Source organism: Balaenoptera borealis (genome assembly GCF_965194805.1).
Source record: "Balaenoptera borealis genome assembly, chromosome: 17".
NCBI lineage: Eukaryota > Metazoa > Chordata > Mammalia > Artiodactyla > Balaenopteridae > Balaenoptera > Balaenoptera borealis.
The window spans coordinates 71947747-71972630 of NC_138876.1; the positions used below are offsets into that span (position 1 = coordinate 71947747).

The 24884-nt window shown below is 39.0% G+C and overlaps 1 protein-coding gene across 4 annotated transcripts in view; it reads right to left on the bottom strand.

Annotated features, from left to right (window-relative positions):
- The window catches only part of MTFR1 (mitochondrial fission regulator 1), a 66226-nt gene that overhangs the window by 10958 nt on the left and 30384 nt on the right, over window positions 1-24884 (bottom strand). The gene's annotated exons all lie outside the window — the stretch shown is intronic.

The following is a 24884-nucleotide window of genomic DNA, read 5'->3' on the forward strand; positions in this document are numbered from 1 at the left end:
TGCACTGCTTCGTAGGTTGAGAATAAAATTCAGATTTCAACTGTCAATTTATATATCCATTTCCTCCTATTTTCTACAATTAGGTTTTTCCGGCCTCTAAGCCCTTTTCTCTTTTTTTCTTCATCCAGCTTTATTGTGGAATAATTGACAAATATTGTGTGTGTGTGTGTGTGTGTGTGTGTGTGTATATATATCTATACACACACACACACACACACACACACACACACACATATATAGTACAGCATGATGATTTGTTAATGTGTATACATTTTGAAATAATCACCACAATCAAGTTAATTAACATATCCCAGTTTCCCTCACAGTCTCATGTGGTCATGTGACCGAGCTGTGTCTAACAAGATGGTAAGCCACCTCGGAAGGCCGCTTAGAGGGCAATGACTCAACTCCACAAGAAAGAAAGTCCTTTCATCTCTAGCCCTACCCACTTTTCCTGCTCCTGAGAGCCCTGAGAGTCGCTGAAGGCCAGAAGCTAACCTTGACAGGAAAGCCAAAGCTAAGGATGGCAAAGAGCCTGGCTGGTCCCTGAGGACACAGTGGAGCCACTGTCACCTTCAGACTACCCACTCTGGATATTTTTGACTTGAGAAAAATAAACTTCCATCACCATTATTTTGGGCTTCTGTTTGATGTAGTCAAACTTAGATTGACTGTTATAACATTCACCAACATTATATTGTATTTTAGTTTTCCTTTAACTGAATATTGCTATTTTATTTTTGCTTGAGAGCCATGATAATTCATTCTACCTGGTGTTTGAATGAATGAATTCTTGGACCTTTAGCTTTTGGTATTTTGCACTGAATTCAGTTGTTTTTCTTCATATCTAATTTTGATTATGCCCTGGTAATTAAACTATCATACACAGAGGATGCTTGCAAATTGATTTTTACCTGTAGTATTAATTATTAAACAAAAATATTTGGAGAATAAATGTGCTCGTTATTACCTAACCCTACTACCTAGCTAGCAACCAACTTTAATAGTACTAACCTTATTCACTTTATTTAATTTGGAATATCTGTGGGGTAGGGAAATATATTTGGCTTGCAAAGCTTTAATTACCATTTCCTTTCTTAGCCCACACTGGGAAGAAACAGGTGATGAAATGTCTAAAAAAAGTACATGACGATTAAACAAAGGTAAAAACTTTTATAAGAAACAATACCAATGCTCTGATTAAATACATTAATATGTTCTTTGAAAGATTACATGTTATATAAGTTCAGATGCTTGTGCTCTAATCAACCTGCAAAAAAGAAAGTAATTTTAATAAGACATTAAATTTTTTTTTTAAAATCACTTTGGCTTTTTGTTAATATAACAGACTGAATTCTAATTTCTACTTACCTTTCATAGGGTAAGTCAAATAATTTCGTTAAACGTCTCTATACAATAAACACATTAAATTACAAGAAGATAGAAATTAGTCAATCTACTGAATGAAGTTTTTTGGGGGGAGGATATTTACATAGAGTAATTTTATTTAATCACTATAATGTCAAATATTTAATATGCTTCAACTATATTCTTGACAACTGTTTAATAAAACATATTAAAATACTACTTTTAAAATAGTGTTTTAAAATATTATTTTAAAAATACTACTTTTTGAAAGAACTAAGGAAACCACTGGTTGGTAGAATATTGGCAGAGACAGAATTCTAGTCTTGAGAAAAGATCTGGGTAAAATATAGAAATCTCAAATAAATGTACAATTAAAGTATCACACTTGTTCAAAACAACAGTGGAGAAAGGAGGAAGACTGCCAGTAGGAACGGAGACTGTGGGTCTCGAGCAGGAGACGCATCAGAAGCAGAGAGTTCTCAGGACAGAGGACAGATGCCCTCGCCACAGGCAGCCGGGGTGGGGCATCTGGAGGGTGACCACTGGATGGAAGTGGAGCTGAGCAGAGAGAAGCACGAGAGCCTGGAGGTAAAGACTCATCTCTACCCCCTGCCGTCTCCCATTTTCCATGAAAGTTGGATTTTGCTTTGTTTATCTAAACTTACCTAAGAGAATGAATACTTTGTTGGGAACGTAAGCGAGGATGATTGTTTTCGTATTATGTATGAGTGCAAAGATTTCATAAAGTCTATATTATAATAGCAAATAAAGATAAATTTTGAATGCCAGAATCTTTAGTGCTACTAAACAAAAAAATGATGTTATAATAACTGTTTTTTCAAGAACTCATAGTCACTTTAGTAGTGAGTATACCCTCCCAGATCACAGGATCCAAAAGTAGTATATGCTTTTACGTTTGTTTTAAAATGTTATCACTCAAGTAAGCCAATTGTCTAATCCCATGAACATTTACTCTTCGATACCCAGAAATGGAACAAGATAATAGGGCAGTTTGAATTAAGAGATCAGTTGATCAGTTGATGTTTGAACAGCTTCCTTTCTTTAAGATATCTTCCAGCCAAAATACACTGTAAGAGGAAATTAACGAATACTTAACAGCAAACTACACTGTTTAAGAAAAACAAGAATTAATAAGCTTCTACCTCTCCCCATAACTCCTCCAGATGAATTCTATCCTTTTGATTTTGCATCTACTGAGAATTAAGGGATAAACACTCATTAATCTTGAAAACCAGTGTTCCAGGGTAAGAGAAAAAAAGTTTAGGACCTTTAGCAAAACAATTTAAGTAACAGTGTCAGATCGTCTATATTTTATATGTCTACACTATTTTTATAACTTTGGTATAGATTCTGCATTTCCCTGTGTGGAAGCACTGTTGACAGCTATGGGTTCAAACAAATTATAGGAAATGTGGAAGTTTAAATGTGGATTTTTAGAAGCTGGAAAAGGAAAATAATCCTGAAATGATCATGTATTCTCAAAGACACAGAAAGATTTGACATTTACAGAAGCTTGAGAACCAAAGGCAAAAAAAATAAAAAGAGTTGCTCTGTAATGTTCTTATATATGGAAAAGCTTAGGTTTTATGAAAATTCTCATACATGTCCCTTCCTTTAAAACTATAAACACACACACACCCTTTTCCCACAGACATCTGTTTTATAAGGCAGTCTACAAATAACTCGTTCTCAGAACCAATCTGTTTTGCCATCCTTCAGCATACAAGGCTATTAAAGAGCTAGAATATAGAGGCAAAAGTAATTCAAACTAAGAAATGCTCTTTTCTACTAAATTTGTGTATAATTCAGAGAAATTTTAAGAAAACAAATATAAAAACAAAAAGAACAAAAGAGGCGTCAAGTACGGATGTCCCAAAAGCAGAAGACAAACAGCCAAAGTATGATCGTTTCTTAAAAATACTGTCTGCCGCAGACCTACTAGAGAATGGACTTGAGGAGGGGGAAGGGTAAGCTGGGACGAAGTGAGAGAATGGCATGGACATATATACACTACCAAATGTAAAATAGATAGCTAGTGGGAAGCAGCCGCATAGCACAGGGCGATCAGCTCGGTGCTTTGTGTCCACCTAGAGGGGTGGGATAGGGAGGGTGGGAGGGAGGGAGATGCAAGAGGGAAGAGATATGGGGATATATGTATATGTATAGCTGATTCACTTTGTTATAAAGCAGAAACTAACACACCATTGTAAAGCAATTATACTCCAATAAAGATGTTAAAAAAAAAATACTGTCTGCATACTGCCTTGTGCTGGCGAGATTTCCACCCTTTTTGTTCGACTTGGCGCTGAAGTGCCTCATGGCACAAGGGTGCAGGCCCCCCTTCAGAGGCGCATCCGCACCAAGTGTCTGGCCCGCTTACCTGTTCAATGTTAGTATCAAGGGCGGCCACTCTGAAGTACAACATACACAGACATGAAGGGCTTTTTAAGCTCCACTGACTATTTTAAAGAAAATCCTCAATTAAATACAATGTACCTCTGGGGTCCTTTCCCCTTACCTCACAGTTAATGAAAACTCAAAATCTGAGATTGTTTTAAATGAGCCCAGCGCCCTATGAAAGGTGGTATTCCCCGGATGACTTTTATTGACTCTCCCTCACTGTTTTAGTTGAGAGAATAGCTTAGAAAGGTACAGAAATACGTGCTATTGTCAATAGGGTGCAGAGAAGGGGGGAAAACTGGTAATTTAGTTCCCTGAAAGCACAAAGTTGGGTAGAAAGCTAACAGTATTTTTCAAAGTGAGCAAATAGCTGGATAAAGACAACTGGACTAGGGAAATTATTCTGAGGGAAGTAATCCATGAAAGGACCATAGTGGGGAATAGTCAGGACCGTCATGAGGCTGCAGACCCAGATGACTAGTGGGATTCATCGCCTATTCTAGATTCTGTTCAACACAAGTCTCTTGTTTTGTATTTTAAAAGCTGGATCTTGCTATAAGTGATATTTAGTGGCAATGACATTTCTTCCTTGAATGCAGTACTGTATTGATGTACATTACTAGTTTATGTCTAGTGTCAAATACTTAAGATTAAACTGGGAATGAGTAACACCTGCTGTTTGCATGCTGTGAGTAGGAAACCGTCCTGCCCTGATCCTTTGTGTCTCCTGGTCTACACTTGCACCTATGGCGCTGTGGCCAGCCAGCCTGCTTGCTTGCTGAGTCATTTCCTTTGGAGTCTTGTTACTCACTGTCATCCTCTATGAGGTTGGGGTTCTTCCCCGACACTCCTTAAAAAACAGCACATTCCATTTAACACTTGATATCTTTAGTCAAAGGCTTCAGTCTCACTCTATTCACTATTCTTATATCAGATTTTTGTAAATACGTTCATCTTAAGTCATTAGATTACAAACATTCTGGTATAAGAAAAAGGGCTACCTCAAATACTTTCAAGTCCTATGAACCTGTAAATTTTTATTTAATACATACTCAGTTTGAGATGTACATGGGCACTCAGAATTAAGAATTAGATACAAACAGAAATTAACATATTAATAAAGAATGAACAAAGTGGAGTTAAACTTGAAACATTTCAATATTCCTTAAATAATGTTCTACTCCAGGGAGAAAATATGTGCAAATGATGGGACCGACAAGGGTTTAATTTCCAAAATATACAAACAGCTCATAAAACTCAACAACAAAAACGGGCAGAAGACCTAAATAGACATTTCTCCAAAGAAGACATACAGATGGTCAACAGGCACATGGAAAGATGTTCAACATCCCTTATTATTAAAGAAATGCAAATCAAAACTACAATGAGATACCACCTCACACCAGTCAGAATGGCCATCATTAAAAAGTCTACAAATAACAAATGCTGGAGGGACCTCCGTGGTGGTCCAGTGGTAAAGAATCCGCATTCCATTGCAGGGGACGCGGGTTTGATCCCTGGTTGGGGAACTAAGATCCCACATGCTGCAGGGCAACTAAGCCCACGCGCCACAACTACTGAGCTTGTGCACCTCAACGAGACAGCCTGTGTGCCGCAAACTACAGAGCCCATGCTGCCTGGAGCCCACACACCACAACTAGAGAGAAGCCCGCGTGCGGCAACTAACACCCAACACAGTCAAAAATAAATACATACATACATACATACGTACATAAATAAATGCTGGAGAGGGTGTGGAGAAAAGGGGACCCTCCTACACTGTTGGTGGGAATGTAAACTGGTGCAGCCACTACGTAAAACAGTATGGAAGTTCCTTAAAAAACTAAAAATAAAAAAAATTAAAAAAAAAAAAACTAAAAATAGAGCTGACACATGATCCAGCAATGCCACTCCTGGGCATATATCCAGAGAAAACTCTAATTCAAAAAGATACATGCACCCCTATGTTCATAGCAGCACTATTCACAATAGTGAAGACATGGAAACAGCCTAAATGCCCATCAACAGATGAATGGATAAAAAAGATGTGGTATATATATACAATGGAATACTACTCAGCCATAAAAAAAGAATGAAATAATGCCATTTGCGGCAAAATGGGTGGACCTAGAGGTTATCACACTAAGTGAAGTATGTCAGAAAGACATAGACAAATACCATATCACTTATACATGGAATCTAAAATATGACACAAATGAACTATCTATGAAACAGAAACAGACTCACAAGAGAACAGATGTGTGGTTGCCAAGGGGGAGATGGGGTGAGGAAGGGATGGAGTGGGAATTTGGGGTTAGCAGATACAAACTGGTATATATAGAATGGATAAACAACAAGGTCCTATGGTATAGCACAGGGAACTATATTCAATATCCTGGGACAAACCATAATGGAAAAGAATGTAAAAAAGAATATGTATATGTGTAACTGAATCACTTCGCTATATAGCAGAAATTAACACATTGTAAATCAACTATACATCAATTAAAAAAATAAATAATTTTTTAAAATGTTCTACTCCAAAAGCAATCAAAAACTTGATGACAGGGGCTTCCCTGGTGGCACAGTGGTTAAGAATCCGCCTGCCAATGCATGGGACACGGGTCCGAGCCCTGGTCTGGGAAGATCCCACATGCCATGGAGCAACTAAGCCCGTGCACCACAACTATTGAGCATGCACTCTAGAGACCGTGAGCCACAACTATTGAAACACGTGGGCCTAGAGCCCATGCTCCACAACAAGAGAAGCCACTGCAGTGAGAAGCCTGCACACCAGAACGAAGAGCAGCCCCCGCTTGACGCAACTCGAGAAAGCCCGAGTGCAGCAACAAAGACCCAACACAGCCAAAAATAAATAAAATAAATAAATTTATTTTTTTAAAAAAACACAAAACTTGATGGCAATGCCTATGATGTCTGCTAGAAGCCACAGAGATTATAGTCTTTAATTTCATCACACATAGTGCAAATGTTATGCTGTGTCTATGTCCAAAGACTACACATTCTCCATAGCCTACTATTATGAAAGAGAACAAGTTAATTATCTGAGACAAGACTATCAGTTATATTGATTCTTTCAAAGGATCTCAATGCTTCTTATAAAAATGAAGATTTCTTTCCAATTCTGAAGCCATTCTGTTAATTCAAAGGGAAATGAAAACGTGTACAGAACAGAAAAAAATGAGCTTACTTGTGCATGCCACTGTGCTATTAGTTTTCTCATGTTATCTTTCAGAATTCTCCTCTCGAAGTAGGTATTGGTACTTCCAATTTAGAGATGAAAAAACTGAAGTTCAGTGTATTTGAAAAAAAAAAAATCAACTGTACAATGACCAATTAAGAACTCATGTGTATGCCACTTTCCCAGAGAGAGAATACCGTAACATCGTAACCAACAATTACAGAAATGCCCTCAACAAATTTCAAGGGAGAAATAAGAAACAAATACATTGAATAGCTTTGGCTTTCATATAAATATAAATGTGACAGGCAGGGAAACACTCAAATGGCAATATATAAATCTTGAAAGTACTCTACTTCATATTATGTTTTTAAGATTTAAGTTACAGTTATGAGTTAAGTTACAAGTTTAAGCTATAAAAAATTGCCATGGAAATGCAGTTAATATCAAAATGACAGATGAAAAAAGACTCAAACTGCCTCGTAAGAGTACTAGTATTAAATAATTGTCAAGACAAAGTAAAATTACACCAACTTTCATCCTTCTATTTTGTCCTATTGATTAAAATACATGATATGCTAAATCTGCTATCTCATCAATCTGTACAAAACACACTTTATCTGGTATGTGAAACTGATCAAATAGAGCTTCCTCAAAGCTCCTGTCCTTGGGAAGATGGTGAGACTTAGATGTGTCAGCCTGATTATCAGGATATCAGCCACAGGAACATAACAGAGAGTACCTTTCCCAGCCATCTAGATTTATTATACACATCTACAGTTAATCACAACTGATGCAAAAGGTGATATAGCACCACACAGCAAAACAATAAGTCTGCCCAATCTCTCTAGTCACATGGGCCATGTCATTAACCTTGGAACTCTGGGGCCACTTCCCACCCGTCTGTCAACTTCCTCCTCCAGAGCATTGCGCAAATCCAGCTGGGTATACTCTGTTTCCCTCTCACTTTGTTCAGGTTCAGATTATCTTTACCTAGAATGCTTCCAGGCACCTTTTCAAAGATCCTTTAGCCAATTACTTTCAACATCATAGACAAAATCCATTATCCAAATCCATTGTGCCAACTCAATTACTCTATAATCACAATCCCCATAATAGCTACCCCATAATGTCATATCAAGTACAAAGATGACATCTGTATTAAAAACCCTTTAGAGACTTTTCTAGGAAGATGGAGCAGATAAACTTTTCACTATTCTTCCTCCTAACTACAACTATAATCTCTAGACATCATATATAAAACAAATGTAAGAAGACTTTCGGACTTCCCTGGTGGTGCAGTGGTTAAGAATCTGCCTGCCAATGCAGGGGACACGGGTTCGATCCCTGGTGTGGGAAGATCCCACATGCCGCAGAGCAACTAAGCCCACGCGCCACAACTACTGAGTCCGTGCACAACTACTGAGCCCGTGCGCCACAACTACTGAGCCTGCGCTCTAGAGCCCACGAGCCACAACTACTGAGCCCACATGCCACAACTACTGAAGCCTGCATGCTGTAGGGCCCACGTGCTACAACTGCTGAAGCTCGCACACCTAGAGCCCGTGCTCCGCAACAAGAGAAGCCATCACAATGAGCAGCCCATGCACCGCAACGAAGAGTAGCCGCCACTTGCCACAACTAGAGAAAGCCTGCATGTAGCAACAAAGACCCAATGCAGGGGCTTCCCTGCTGGTGCAGTGGTTAAGAATCCACCTGCCAATGCAGGGGACATGGGTTCGTGCCCTGGTGTGGGAAGATCCCACACGCCACAGAGCAACTAAGCCCATGCGCCACAACTACTGAGTCTGCATGCCTAGAGCCCATGCTCCACAACAAGAGAAGCCACTGCAGTGAGAAGCCTGCGCACTGCAACAAAGAGTAGCCCCTGCTTGCTGCAATGAGAGAAAGCCCACGCACAGCAATGAAGACCCAACGCAGCCAATAATTAATTAATTAATTATTTAAAAAGACAATGCAGCAGAAAAATGAAGTTAAAAAAAAAAAACAAGAAAAATAAAAGTGCAAAAAAAAAAAAAGAGAGAAGACTTTCAGGCAGAGAGAAGGCAGACTGAGTTGGACCTTGGGATCCAAAAGAAAAAAAAAAAAAAAAAAAAACCCCAGCATAGGAGTGAGTTCCTTGAGTTTCCTTTTACCTCATATATCCCAGACTGGGCACTAGAGTAACAGGTAACCCAGAAATGCCAATGGATGCAGGGGAAAAAGTCTCAACAAAAGCCTGCTCTCGGGGGCTTCCCTGGTGGCGCAGTGGTTGAGAATCTGCCTGCTAATGCAGGGGACACGGGTTCGAGCCCTGGTCTGGGAAGATCCCACATGCCGCGGAGCAACTGGGCCCATGAACCACAACTACTGAGCCTGCGCGTCTGGAGCCTGTGCTCCGCAACAAGAGAGGCCGCGATAATGAGAGGCCCGCGCACCGCGATGAAGAGTGGCCCCCGCTTGCCGCAACTAGAGAAAGCCCTCGCACAGAAACGAAGACCTAACATAGCAATCAATCAATGAATGAATCAATAAATAAATCTTTAAAAAAAAAAAAAAAGCCTGCTCTCTTAGCCAAAGGACCAAGAAAGGGGCAGCCTCCCACAATCAATAACTTATATAAAATAACTGCTCTACTCCAGCCAACATCACAGAAAATGCTGCGGCCCCACCTCCACCATGCAACAAAGGCTAACTTCCCTCCTTTCTAGGCTGTAATGAGATGCCTCAAACCCTACAAGATGGTGTCAGAGGAAGCAGGGACTTACCCACCTCCCTGTAAGACAGTGGAGACAATCTGGGGTGGAGGGTGGGGGCAGAATTACACCCCATCCAGCATCAATGAGGCAGCCTCCCCTATCTGCTAGGATGGTGCCCCAGGAGGCCTCGTGGGGAGCTGGGGCACCCACCGCCACCCAGCAGTAATATGGAGCACTGCCCTGGGGGTGAACGGAGGCCGAGTGGGAAACCTGGACTTCTGCTCCCACCTCATAGTAACAAGATGGCACCCACTCCTCCCTTGCTATTAGTGAAAGCCAGCTAAAAGAAAAAGCTGAAATAAGATCCAAAGTCTCAGATACTCAAAATATCTAGATTTCAATAAAATCACTCTTCATGCCAAGACCCAAAAAGAACACAAACTGAATGAAAAAAGACAATCAATAGACACCAACTCTGAGATGACAAGAGATGTTAGAATTATCTGACAGATTTTAAAGCAGCTATAATAAAAAGGCTTCAATGAGCATTTAGCAGCACCCTTGAAACAAATGAAAATAATAGTCTCAGCAAAAAAAAAAAGGGGGGGTGGGGAACCAAATAAAACTTTTAGAACCAAAAAGTAAAATAACGGACTTCCCTGGTAACGCAGTGGTTAAAAGTCCACCTGCCAATGCAGGGGACACGGGTTCGGGCCCTGGTCCGGGAGGATCCCACATGCCACGGAGCAACTGAGCCTGTGTGCCACAACTGCTGAGCCCGCAAGCCACGACTACTGAAGCCCGCGTACCTAGAGCCCATGCTCCGCAACAGGACAAGCCACCACTCACAGCAACTGGAGAGAGCCCACGTGCAGCAGCGAAGACCCAACGCAGCCAAAAATAATAATAATAAATAAATAAGTTTATTAAAAAAAAAAGTAAAATAACTGAAATAAAAAACACAACGGATAGGAACAAGAGCAGAATGGAGAAGTCAGAGGGAAGAATCAGTGAACTTAGAGACAGAACAATAGAAATTATCCAATCTGGAAAACAAAAAATGAACCAACTAGGAAAAAACATGAGCAGAGTCTCAGTGACCTGTGTGGCTACAACAGAAGATCTAATAATTGTGTCATCAGGGTCCCAGAAGGAGAGGAGTAAAACAGCAAGGCTGAAAAAGTACTTTAAAAAAATAATGGCAGGGCTTAGTTCCAGCCTGATGGGCGCCGAAGGCAGGCCAGTCTGTGGCCAAACAACGAGGCCACATTGCAGCGGGACAGCAACTGCGACCATGCTGTGGGCCCCAGACAGGCGAGGAGACAAGACGGCAGAGTAGAAGGACTTGAACACACCTCCTCTCACGAAAACACCAAAATCACAACTAACTGCTGAACAACCATTGACAAAAGAGCATGAAACCTACCAAAAAGGATATTCAACATCCAAAGACAAAGAACAGGCCACAGCGAAACGGTAAGAGGGGCGCATTCATGATACAATCAAATCCCATACCCACCGGGTGGGCAACGCACAAACTGGAAAGTAATTATATCGCAGAGGTTCTCCCATAGGAGTGAGAGTTCTGAGCCCCACGTCAGGCTCCCTAGTCTGGGGGTCTGGCATTGGGAGGAGCCCCCAGAGGATTTCGCTTTGAAGCCCAGCAGGGCTTGATCGCAGGAACTCCACAGAACTCGAGGAAAGAGAAAGCCTACTCTTGGAGGGCACACACAAGGTCTTGTGTGCACCAAAACCCAAGGAAAAAGCAGTGACTTCAGAGGAGCCTAGGCCAGACCTACCTGCTGGTCTTAGAGGGTCTCCTGGGGAGGTAAGGAGGGCTGTGGCTCACTGTGGAGACAAGGACACTGGTGACAGAGGTACCGGAGAGTACTCATTAGCATGAGCTCTCCTGGAGGCTGCCATTTTGACACCAAGTCTTGGGCCATCCAACAGCCTGTAGGCTTCAGTGCTGGGACACCTCAGACCAAACAACCAACAGGGTGAAAACACACCACACGCATCAGCAGACAGGCTGCCTAAGTCTTTCTGAGCCCACAGCCACATCTAAACACACCCCTTGACATGGCCCTACCCACGAGAGGGACAAACCCACCAGTGGGCAGGCACCAGTCCCTCCAACCAGGAAGCCTGCACAAGCCTCCAGACCAGCCTCACCCACCAGGGGGCAGACACCAGAAGCAAAAGGAACTACAATCCTGCAGCCTGCAGAACAGAGACTGCAAACACAGAAAGTCTGACAAAATGAGACAGCAGAGGAATATGTTCCAGACAAAGGAACAAGATAAAACCCCAGAAGAACAACTAAGTTAAGTGCAGATAGGCAATCTACCTGAAAAAGAATTCAGAGTAATGGTAGTAAAGATGATTCAAGATCTCGGAAAAAGAATGAAGGCATGGACTCAGAAGATACAAGAAATGCTTAACAAAGAGCTAGAAGATGTAAAGAACAAACAAGCAATTGAACAATAACTGAAATGAAAAATACACTAGAAGTTATCAATAGCAGAATAAATGAGGCAGAAGAACAGATAAGTGGGCTGGAAGACAGAATGGTGGAAATCACTGCTGCAAAGCAGAATAAAGAAAAAAGAATGAAAAGAAATGAGGACAGTTTAAGAGACCTCTGGGACAACACTAAACACACCAACATTCACATTATAGAGGTCCCAGAAGGAGAGAGAAAGGGCCTAAGAAAATATTTGAAGAGATAAAACTGAAAACTTCCCTAACATGGAACAGGAAACAATCACCCAAGTCCAGGAAGCACATAGAGTCCCATACAGGATAAACCCAAGGAGGAACACACCGAGACACATATTAATCAAACTGACAAATATTAAAGACACAGAGAAAATATTAATATTAAAAGCAACAAGGGAAAACCAAAAATAACATACAAGGGAATCCCCATAAGGTTATCAGCTGATTTTTCAGCAGAAACACTGCAGGCCAGAAGGAAGTGGCACAATATATTTAAAGTGATGTAAGGGAAAAACCTACAACCAAGGATACTCCACCCAGCAAGGCTCTCGTTCAGATTCAACAGAGAAATCAAAAGCTTTACAGACAAGCAAAAGCTAACAGAATTCACCACCACCAAACCAGTTTTACAACAAATGCTAAAGGAACTTCCCTAGGTGGAAAAGAAAAAGCCACAAGTACAAACAAGAAAATTACTAATGGGAAAGCTCACCAGTGAAGGTAAAAATACAATAAAGGTAGGAAATCATCCACACACAAATATGATATCAAAGCTAGTAATCTTGAGGAGAGTACAAATGCAGGATATTGGTAATGCATTTGAAAAAAGAGAGCAGGAACTTAAAACAATCTTGTATACACATACTATGAGGTTTTGCTATACCAAACCCTCATAGTAACCACAAACCAAAAATCTACAATAGATATACACACAAAAAAGAAAGAGGAATCCAAACATAACACTGAAGATAGTCATCAAATCACAAGAGAACAAAAAAAAAGAAGTGAAGAAAAAAGAACTACAAAAGCAAATCCAAAACAATTAACAAAATGACAATAAGAACATATGTATCAGTAATTACCTTAAATGTAAATGTATTAAATGCTCCAACCAAAAGACACAGACTGGCTGAATGGATACAAAAACAAGACCCATATAATACACTGTCTACAAGAGACCCACTTCAGACCTAGGGACACATATGGACTAAAAGTGAGGGGACAGAAAAAGATATTCCACACAAATGGAAATCAAAAGAAAGCTGGAGTAGAAATACTCTTATTAGACAAAATAGACTTTAACATAAAGTCTGTCACAAGAGACAAAGAAGGACACTACATAATGATCAAGGGATCAATCCAAGAAGATATAACAATTGTAAATATATATGCACCCAACATAAAAGCATCTCAAAATATAAGGCAAATACTAACAGCAGGATGAAAGTAAAAGAACAGAAAAAGATATATTATGCAAACATTAACCAAAAAAAAAAAAAACACTTCTGACTATATTAATATTAAATAAAGTAGACTTAAGAGCAAACAAAATTATCAGGGACAGAAAGGGACATTATATTACAGTAAAAAAATAAAAGACACAGCAATCCTAAATATGTATGCACCAAACAACAGATCTCCAAAATATGAAAAGCAAAAGCTGATAGAAAAGAAAGGAGAAATACACAAATCCACAAATACAGCTGGAGACTTCAACACCCCCTTTGCAACAATTGTTAAAACAAACAGAAAATCAAGAATGATACAGAAGAATTTAGCAACACCATCAAACAACAAGTTCTATTTAACATTTATAGGACATTCCACTAACAACAACAAGAGTACACATTCTTTTCTAGTACCCATAGAACATAAACCAAAATGGCCCATATCCTTGGGCCATTTAAAAAAACCTCAACAAATTTTTAAAAGAATGGAAATACACCCTTCAACAACACAGGGGTTAGGGGCTCCAACCCTCCCTGCAGTCCAAAATCTGCATATAAATTATAGTCCTCCCTCCGTATCTGCAGTTCCTCAGTATCCACAGTTCTGCATCTGCAGATTCAACCAACCTCAGATTGTGTAGGACTATAGTACTTACTACAGAAAAAAATCTGCATATAAGTGGGAACACATAGTCCAAACCTGTGTTATTCAAGGATCAACTGTATACAGTTTATGTCCTCTGACCACAAAAGAATCAAACTAGAACTCAATAACCGAAAAATAATAGCAAAATTTCCAAACATTTGGAAACCAAACAACAAACTTCCAACTTCAACAGTTAAAAGAAGTTGTCTCAAGGGAAATTTAAAAATACAATGAACTGAATTAAAATAACAATATATCAAAACTTGTGGGACGCAGCTAAAAGCAGTGTTGAGAAGGAAGTTTACAGCACTAAATGCTTATATTAGAAAAAGAGGATTTGGTTCAGGATGGTGGAGTAGAAGGATGTGCTCTCACTCCCTCTTGCAAGAGCACCGGAATCACAACTAACTGCTGAACAATCATCGACAGGAAGACACTGGAACTCACCAGAAAATATATCCCACATCCAAAGACAAAGGAGAAACCACAATGAGACAGTAGGAGGGGCGCAATCACAATAAAATCAAATCCCGAAACTGCTGGGTGGCTGACTCACAAACTGGTGAACACTTATACCACAGATGTCCACCCACTGGAGTGAAGGTTCTGATACCCATGTCAGGCTTCCCAACCTGAGGGTCCAGCAACAGGAGGAGGAATCAGACTTTTAAGGCTAGCAGGATTTGATTACAGGACTTCGAGAAGCAGAGAGAATCAGACTTTTAAGGCTAGCAGGATTTGATTACAGGACTTCGACAGGACTGGAGGAAACAGAGACTCCACTCAGAGAGCACACACAAAGTAGTGTGTGCATCGGGACCCAGGGGAAGGAGCAGTGACCCCACAGGAGACTGAACCAGACCTAACCTGCTAGTGGTGGAGGGTCTCCTGCAGAGGAAGGGGTGGCTGTGGCTCACCGTGGGGACAAGGACTCTGGCAGCAGAACTTCTGGGAAGTACTCCTTGGTGTGAGCCCTCCCAGAGTCCGCCATTAGCCCCAACAAAGAGCTCAGGTAGGCTCCAGTGTTGGATCGTCTCAGGCCAAACAACCAACAGGGAGGGAACCCAGCCTCACCCATCAGCAGACAAGCGGATTAAAGTTTTACTGAGCTCTGCCCACCAGGGCAACAGCCAGCTCTACCCACCACCAGTCCCTCCCATCAGGAAACTTGCACAAGCCTCTTAGATAGCCTCATCCACCAGAGGGCAGAGAGCAGAAGCAAGAAGAACTACAATTCTACAGCCTGTGGAACAAAAACCACATTCACAGAAAGACAGACAAAATGAAAAGGCAGAGGACTTTGTACCAGATGAAGAAACAAGATAAAATCCCAGAAAAACAACTAAATGAAATGGAGATAGGCAACCTCCAGAAAAAGAATTCAGAATAATGATAGTGAAGATGATCCATGACCTCAGAAAAAGAACGGAGGCAAAGATCGAGAAGATGCAAGAAATGTTTAACAAAGACCTAGAAGAATTAAAGAACAAACAAACAGAGATGAACAATACAATAACTGAAAAGAAAAATACTCTAGAAGGAGTCAATAGCAGAATAAATGAGGCAGAAGAATGGATAAGTGACCTGGAAGACAGAATGGTGGAATTCACTGCCGCAGAACAGAATAAAGAAAAAAGAATGAGAAGAAATGAAGACAGCCTATGAGACCTCTGGGACAACATTAAATGCAAAATCATTCGCATTATAGGGGTCCCAGAAGGAGAAGGGAGAGAGAAAGGACCCAAGAAAATATTTGAAGAGATTATAGTCGAAAACTTCCCTGACATGGGAAAGGAAATAGCCACCCAAGTCCAGGAAGCACAGAGTCCCATACAGGATAAACCCAAGGGGAAACATGCTGAGACACACAGTAATCAAAGTGGCAAAAATTAAAGACAAAGAAAAATTATTGAAAGCAGCAAGGGAAAAACGACAAATAACATACAAGGGAACCCCCATAAGGTTAACAGCTGATTTCTCAGCAGAAACTCTACAAGCCAGAAGGGAGTGGCATGATATACTTAAAGTGATGAAAGGGAAGAACCTACAACCAAGATTACTCTACCCGGCAAGGATCTCATTTAGATTTGATGGAGAAATCAAAAGCTTTACAGACAAGCAAAAGCTAAGAGAATTCAGCACCACCAAACCAGCTCTACAACAAATGCTAAAGGAACTTCTCTAAGTGGGAAACACAAGAGAAGAAAAGGACATACAAAAACAAACCCAAAACAATTAAGAAAATGGTCATAGGAACATACATATCGATAATTACCTTAAACGTGAATGGATTAAATGCTCAAGCAAAAGACACAGGCTTGCTGAATGGATACAAAAACAAGACCCATATATATGCTGTCTACAAGAGACCCACTTCAGACCTAGGGACACATACAGACTGAGAGTGAGGGGATGGAAAAAGATATTCCATGCAAATGGAAATCAGAAGAAAGCTGGAGCAGCAATACTCATATCAGATAAAATAAATTTTAAAATAAAGAATGTTACAAGAGACAAGAAACGACACTACATAATGATTAAGGGATCGATCCAAGAAGAAGATATAACAATTATAAATATATATGCACCCAACATAGGAACACCTCAATACATAAGGCAATTGCTTACAGCTATAAAAGAGGAAATTGACAGTAGCACCAATAATAGTGGGGGACTTTAACACCTCACTTACACCAATGGACAGATCATCTAAACAGAAAATTAATAAGGAAACACAAGCTTTAAATGACACAATAGACCAGATAGATTTAATTGATATTTATAGGACATTCCTTCCAAAAACAGCAGATTACACTTTCTTCTCAAGTGCGCACGGAATATTCTCCAGGATAGATCACATCTTGGGTCACAGATCAAGCCTCAGTAAATGTAAGAAAATTGAAATCATATCAAGCATCTTTTCTGACCACAACGCTATGAGATTAGAAATCAATTACAGGGAAAAAAACGTGAAAAGCACAAACACATTGAGGCTAAACAATACGTTACTAAATAACCAAGAGATCACTGAAGAAACCAAAGAGGAAATAAAAAAATACCTAGAGACAAATGACAATGAAAACACGATGATCCAAAACCTATGGGATGCAGCAAAAGCACTGCTAAGAGGGAAGTTTATAGCTATACAAGCCTACCTCAAGAAACAAGAAAAATCTCAAATAAACAATCTAACCTTACACCTAAAGCAGTTAGAGAAAGAAGAACAAACAAAACCCAAAGTCAGCAGAAGGAAAGAAATCATAAAGATCAGAGCAGAAATAAATGAAATAGAAACAATGAAAACATTAGCAAAGATCAGTAAAACTAAAAGCTGGTTCTTTGAGAAGATAAACAAAATTGATAAGCCATTAGCCAGACTCATCAAGAAAATGAGGAAGAGGACTCAAATCAATAAAATTAGAAATGAAAAAGGAGAAGTTACAACAGACACTGCAGAAATACAAAGCATCCTAAGAGACTACTACAAGCAACTCTATGCCAATAAAATGGACAACCTGGAAGAAATGGACGAATTCTTAGAAAGGTATAACCTTCTAAGACTGAACCAGGAAGAAACAGAAAATATGAACAGACCAATCACAAGTAATGAAATTGAAACTGTGATTAAAAGTTTTCCAACAAACAGAAGTCCAGGACCAGATGGCTTCACAGGTGAATTCTATCGAAGATTTAGAGAAGAGCTAACACCCATCCTTCTCAAACTCTTCCAAAAAATTGCAGAGGAAGGAACACTCCCAAACTCATTCTATGAGGCCACCATCACCCTGATACCAAAACCAGACAAAGATACTACAAAAAAAGAAAATTACAGACCAATATCACTGATGAATATAGATGCAAAAATCCTCAACAAAATACTATCAAACAGAATCCAACAACACATTAAAAGGATCATACACCACGATCAAGTGAGATTTATCCCAGGGAGCAAGGATTCTTCAATATACGTGGATCAATGTGATACACCACATTAACAAATTGAAGAATAAAAACCATATGATCATCTCAATAGATGCAGAAAAAGCTTTTGGCAAAATTCAACACCCATTTATGATAAAAACTCTCCAGAAAGTGGGCATAGAGGGAACCTACCTCAACATAATAAAGGCCATATACGACAAACCCACAGCAAACATCATTCTCAATGGTGAAAAACTGAAAGCATTTCCTCTAAGATCAGGAACAAGACAAGGATGTCCACTCTCACCACTATTATTCAACATAGTTTTGGAAGTCCTAGCCACGGCAATCAGAGAAGAAAAAGAAATAAAAGGAATATAAATTGGAAAAGAAGAAGTAAAACTGTCACTGTTTGCAGATAACATGATACTATACATAAAGAATCCTAAAAATGCCACCAGAAAACTACTAGAGCTAATCAATGAATTTGGTAAAGTTGCAGGATACAAAATTAATGCACAGAAATCTCTTGCATTCCTATACACTAATGATGAAAAATCTGAAAGAGAAATTATGGAAACACTCCCATTTAGCATTGCACCAAAAAGAATAAAATACCTAGGAATAAACCTACCTAGGGAGACAAAAGACCTGTATGCAGAAAACTATAAGACACTGATGAAAGAAATTAAAGATGATACCAACAGATGGAGAGATATACCATGTTCTTGGATTGGAAGAATCAATATTGTGAAAATGACTATACTACCCAAAGCAATCTACAGATTCAATGCAATCCCTATCAAATTACCAATGGCATTTTTTACGGAGCTAGAACAAATCATCTTAAAATTTGTATGGAGACACAAAAGACCCCGAATAGCCAAAGCAGTCTTGAAGGGAATAAACGGAGCTGGAGGAATCAAGACTCCCTGACTTCAGACTATACTACAAAGCTATAATAATCAAGACAATATGGTACTGGCACAAAAACAGAAACATAGATCAATGGAACAAGATAGAAAGCCCAGAGATAAACCCACTCACCTATGGTCAACTAATCTATGACAAAGGAGGCAAAGATATACAATGGAGAAAAGACAGTCTCTTCAATAAGTGGTGCTGGGAAAACTGGACAGCTACATGTAAAAGAATGAAATTAGAATACTCCCTAACACCATACACAAAAATAAACTCAAAATGGATTCGAGACCTAAATGTAAGACTGGACACTATAAAACTCTTAGAGGAAAACAGAGAGAGAACACTCTTTGACATAAATCACAGCAAGATCTTTTTTGATTCACCTCCTAGAGAAATGGAAATAAAAACAAAAATAAACAAATGCGACCTAATGAAACTTCAAAGCTTTTGCACAGCAAAGGAAACCATAAACAAGACGAAAAGACCACCCTCAGAATGGGAGAAAATATTCGCAAATGAATCAACGGACAAAGGATTAATCTCCAAAATATATAAACAGCTCATTCAGCTCAATATTAAAGAAACAAACACCCCAATCCAAAAATGGGCAGAAGACCTAAATAGACATTTCTCCAAAGAAGATATACAGATTGGCAACAAACACATGAAAGGATGCTCAACATCACTAATTATTAGAGAAATGCAAATCAGAACTACAATGAGGTATCACCTCACACCAGTTAGAATGGGCATCATCAGAAAATCTATAAACAACAAATGCTGGAGAGGGTGTGGAGAAAAGGGAACACTCTTGCACTGTTGGTGGGAATGTAAATTGATACAGCCACTATGGAGAACAATATGGAGGTTCCTTAAAAAACTAAAAATAGAATTACCATATGATCCAGCAATCCCACTACTGGGCATATACCCAGAGAAAACCGTAATTCAAAAAGACACATGCACCCCAATGTTCACTGCAGCACTATTTACAATAGCCAGGTCATGGAAGCAACCTAAATGCCCATCGACAGACGAATGGATAAAGAAGATGTGGTACATATATACAATGGAATATTACTCAGCCATAAAAAGGAACAAAATTGAGTCATTTGTTGAGACGTGGATGGATCTAGAGACTGTCATACAGAGTGAAGTAAGTCAGAAAGAGAAAAAGAAATATTGTATATTAACGCATGTATGTGGAACCTAGAAAAATGGTACAGACGAACCGGTTTGCAGGGCAGAAGTTGAGACACAGATGTAGAGAACAAACGTATGGACACCAAGGGGGGAAAACCACGGTGGGGTGGGGATGGTGGTGTGCTGAATTGGGCGATTGGGATTGACATGTATACACTGATGTGTATAAAACTGATGACTGCTAAAAAAAAAAAAATAATAATAATATCAACTCTCACCCAAAGAACCTAGAAAAAGAGCAAAATAAACTCAAAGCAAGCAGAAGGAAGAAAATAATAGATAGGAGCAGAAATCAATAAAATTGAAAACCAACAAAAGAAAAAAAGAAAAAGAAATGAAAGAGAAAGCTTGTTCTTCGAAAAGATTAATAAAATTGACAAATATTTAAAAAAGAGAAGGCATAAATTACTAATGTCGGGAATGAAACAGGGGATATATTACTATAGACCACGTAGCTATCAAAAGGATAATAAGGAAATACTACAAACAATTCTATGCACATAAACCTAACCAGTTAGATGAAATGGACCAATTAATTGAAAAATACAAACTACTACATCTCTTCCAATATGAAATTCGTAAGGTAGTCACATAACTCTATTAAGGAACTTGAACTCATAATTTTAAAAACACACCAAAACTCAATTCCACCTATGGCCAATTAATCTATGACAAAGGAGGCAAGACTATACAATGGAGAAAAGTCTCTTCAATAAATGGTACTGGGAAAACCAGATAGTTACATGTAAAAAAATGAAATTAGAACATTCTTTAACACCATACACAAAAATAAACTCAAAATCGATTAAAGGCCTAAATGTAAGGCCAGACACTATAAAACTCTTAGAGGAAAACATAGGCAGAACACCCTTTGACATAAATTGCACAGCAATATCTTTTTCAATCAGTCTCCCAGAGTAACAGAAATAAAAACAGAAATAAACAAATGGGACCTAATTAAACTCAAAAGTGTTTGTACAGCAAAGGAAACCATGAACAAAACAAAAAGACAACCCACACAATGGGAGAAAATATTTGCAAACGAAGCAACCAGAAAGGGAGTAGTATCCAAAATATACAAGCAGCTCATGCAGCTCAAAATACAAAAAAACACCCAACCCAATCGAAAAATGGGCAGAAGACCTAAGAAGACATTTCTCCAAAGAAGACATACAGATGGCCAAGAAGCACATGAAAAGATGCTCAACATCACTAATTATTAGAGAAATGCAAATCAAAACTACAATGAGATATCACCTCACACCAGTGAGAATGGCCATCAATCAAAAAATCTGCAAACAATAAATGCTGGAGAGGGTGTGGAGAAAAGGGAACCCTCTTACACTGTTGGTGGGAATGTAAATTGGTACAGCCAGTATAGAGAACAGTATGGAGGTTCCTTAAAAAAACTAAAAATAGAGCTACCATAAGATCCAGCAATCCCACTCCTGGGCATATATCCAGAGAAAAACATACATGCACCCCAGTGTTCACTGCAGGCACTGTTTACAATAGCCAAGACATGGAAGCAACCTACATGTCAATCGACAGATGAATGGATAAAGAAGATGTGGTACATATATACAATGGAATATTACTCAGCCATAAAAAGAATAAAATAATGCCATTTTCAGCAACATGGATGGACCTGGAGATTATCATACTAAGTGAAGTAAGTCAGACAGAGAAAGATATGATATTTGTCTTTCTCTGTCTGGCTTACTACACTTAATATCATATGATATCGCTTATATGCAAAATCTAAAATGAGACAAATGAACTTATAAAACAGAAACAGACTCACAGACTTAGAGAATGAACTTACGGTTATCAGCGGGGAAGGGTGGGAGGGAGGGATAGATTGGGAGTTTGGGATTGACAGGTACACACTGCTATGTTTAAAATAAAATGCCTTTCTGTGAAACTAATAATAATAATAAAATAAATACATACATACATAAATAAATAAATCTCACCAAAAAGAAATCAACAGGTCCAGATGGTTCACTGGATAATTCTCCTAAATGTTTAAAGAATTAACACCAGTTCTATACAATCTCTTCAGAAAATAGATAGCTTCATTTTTTGAAGCTAGTATTACTCTGACACCAAAACCAGACAAACAATCAGAGACTTAATTGTAAAACATAAAACTATGAACTTGAAAAAAACAAAAACAGGAGAAAATCCAAAGGATCTAACATAGGCACAGAGTTCTTACACTGACACCAAAAACATGATCCGTAAAAGGGAAAAACAAACGAATTAAAATATAAAACTTTTGCTCTGTGAAAGACCCTGTTAAATAGATGAAAAGATAAGATTTAACTTGTCCTACTTGCCCTACATTTGGGAGAAAATGTTTACAAACCCACATATCTGAAAAATGACTCATATCTAGCATATATAAAGAACTCGCAAAAGAAAACCCAATTAGAAAATGGGCAAAAGACATGAAGAGACATTTTATTCAGAAGCATATGAAGATGGCAAACATATAAAATGATGTTCAACATTATTAGCCAATAAGGAAACACAAATTAAAATCATGAGATGCACAATACACACCTATTACAATGGCAAAAAAAAAAAAAAAAAGGAAAAAAGTAACATCATCAAATGCTGGTGAGGAAGCAGAGAAGCTGGCTTAGCCATACACTGCTGGTGGGAATGTAAAATAATACAGCCATTCTGGAAAACAGTGTGTCAGTTTCTTTAAAACTAAACACGCAACTACCTTATGACTCATATAAACCAACAATTGCCCTCATTGGCATTTATTCCGGAGAAATGAAAATTTATGCTAGCTCAAAATCCTGTACACATTTACATTAACTTTACTTACAAAAGCCAAGAACTGGAATCAATCCGGATGTCCATCAACTGGTGCATGGTTAAACAAACTGTGGTCCATCCATACCAAGGAATACTACTCAGTACTAAAAGGGAAGGAACTGCTGATACAGCAATCTGGGTGAATCACTAGAGATTATGCTTAGTGAAAAAAGCCAGTCCCAAAAGGTTGTATATTGTATGATTCAATTTATATTACTATCTTGAAATGACAAAATTGTGAAAATGAAGAAGAGATAAGTGGTTGCCATTAAGGAGGGGTTGGAGATGGAAGTGAAGTGGGTGTGGCCATAACAGGGCCACAGGAGGGGTTCTTGTAGTATGGAAATGTTCTTGACTTAACCAGTGTCAATATCCTAGTTGTGATAGTGTACCATGTTTTGCAGGATATTACCACTGGAGAAAACTGGGTAAAGGGTACAGGAAATGCTTCTGTATTCTTTCTTGTAACTGCATGTGAAGAATCTACAATTATCTCAAAAAGTTTAATCAAAAAAATAAACATCTTACAAAAGAAAGGCTCTTTACCTGCTAATCCTGCAATAATCTGGTCTGTTCCTCTACTGCTATGTCCTCCCTCCTACTTGTCATTCAAATCAAATTCCTTCTTTGCTCTTGGATTACTTAATTCTTATTTTATTCAGCTAATACCACTCAAATGAAATTACTCTCTTGCTGAAGTCAATGATAATCTTTCAACTGCAAAACAAAATGGAAACTTGCTAGGTTTTTGGTTTACCTAGCCTCTAAGTATCTGACACTGATGGAAGTTTACTCTACTTCCCTGAAGCTCTCCTACCTCTGCTTCCATGACAACACTCTCTGCTGGTTCTCCTTCTGCCTCTTGAGCTACTTCTGGCAGGTAGGGGAGTCCCTTCATTCTCTTTTCTTCTTTTTTTTCCTCCTGATTTACTCCCAAATGCCAGCTTTATCCAGGATACAAATGCTCTTCATGTCTTATATATGCTCCTTGAGCACTCTGGGTACCAGCCATTCTATCCACATGTTGAAGTGCAAGCATTCTTTATCAATATCTAGCTACATAAACTGTCTCCAGAGCTATGTCAATGTCCCACAGGAAGCTCAAACACAGCATATTCCACACTGGACTACCTCTAACTCCCACCCTCCAGAAAGAAATCTGTTTTCCTATATTCTTATTAATTGTTCCACCATTCTCATATCCTAGCCAGAAACCTGGGAGTTATCCTAGACTCTTCCTTTCTCAACCCCAATACCCAAAAAGTTTCTTTAAAAAGTTTAAAATTCTTCTCAGTATCTCTTGATTTTGTCCTTTTTCTCCATGCCTTCTCTGTCGGTTTCTTAATTTAGTCAAACTCTTATCATCTCTTCTTTAGCCTATTTCCTGACTTGGCTCCCTTCTATTCTTTACACTGTTTACAAGGAAATTTAACTAAAATACAAATTTGATAATATTACTATGATGCTTAAATTTCTTCCATCGCTCTACAGTGCTTTCAGGAAAAAGTGTAAACTTCTTAGCCTAACATGTATGACCTTTTAACCTCGACCTACTTTCCATATTCATCTCCTACAGCCTACCCTTCTCTGCTACTCTCTAGCCTCATGGAGCCATTTGGAGTTTCCTGAACATGCCATGTGGCCTCCTGATTAGTACCTTTAATCACATTCACTTTACCTGGAATACAGCCTTCCTAGTTGAGTGGCTCCTACTG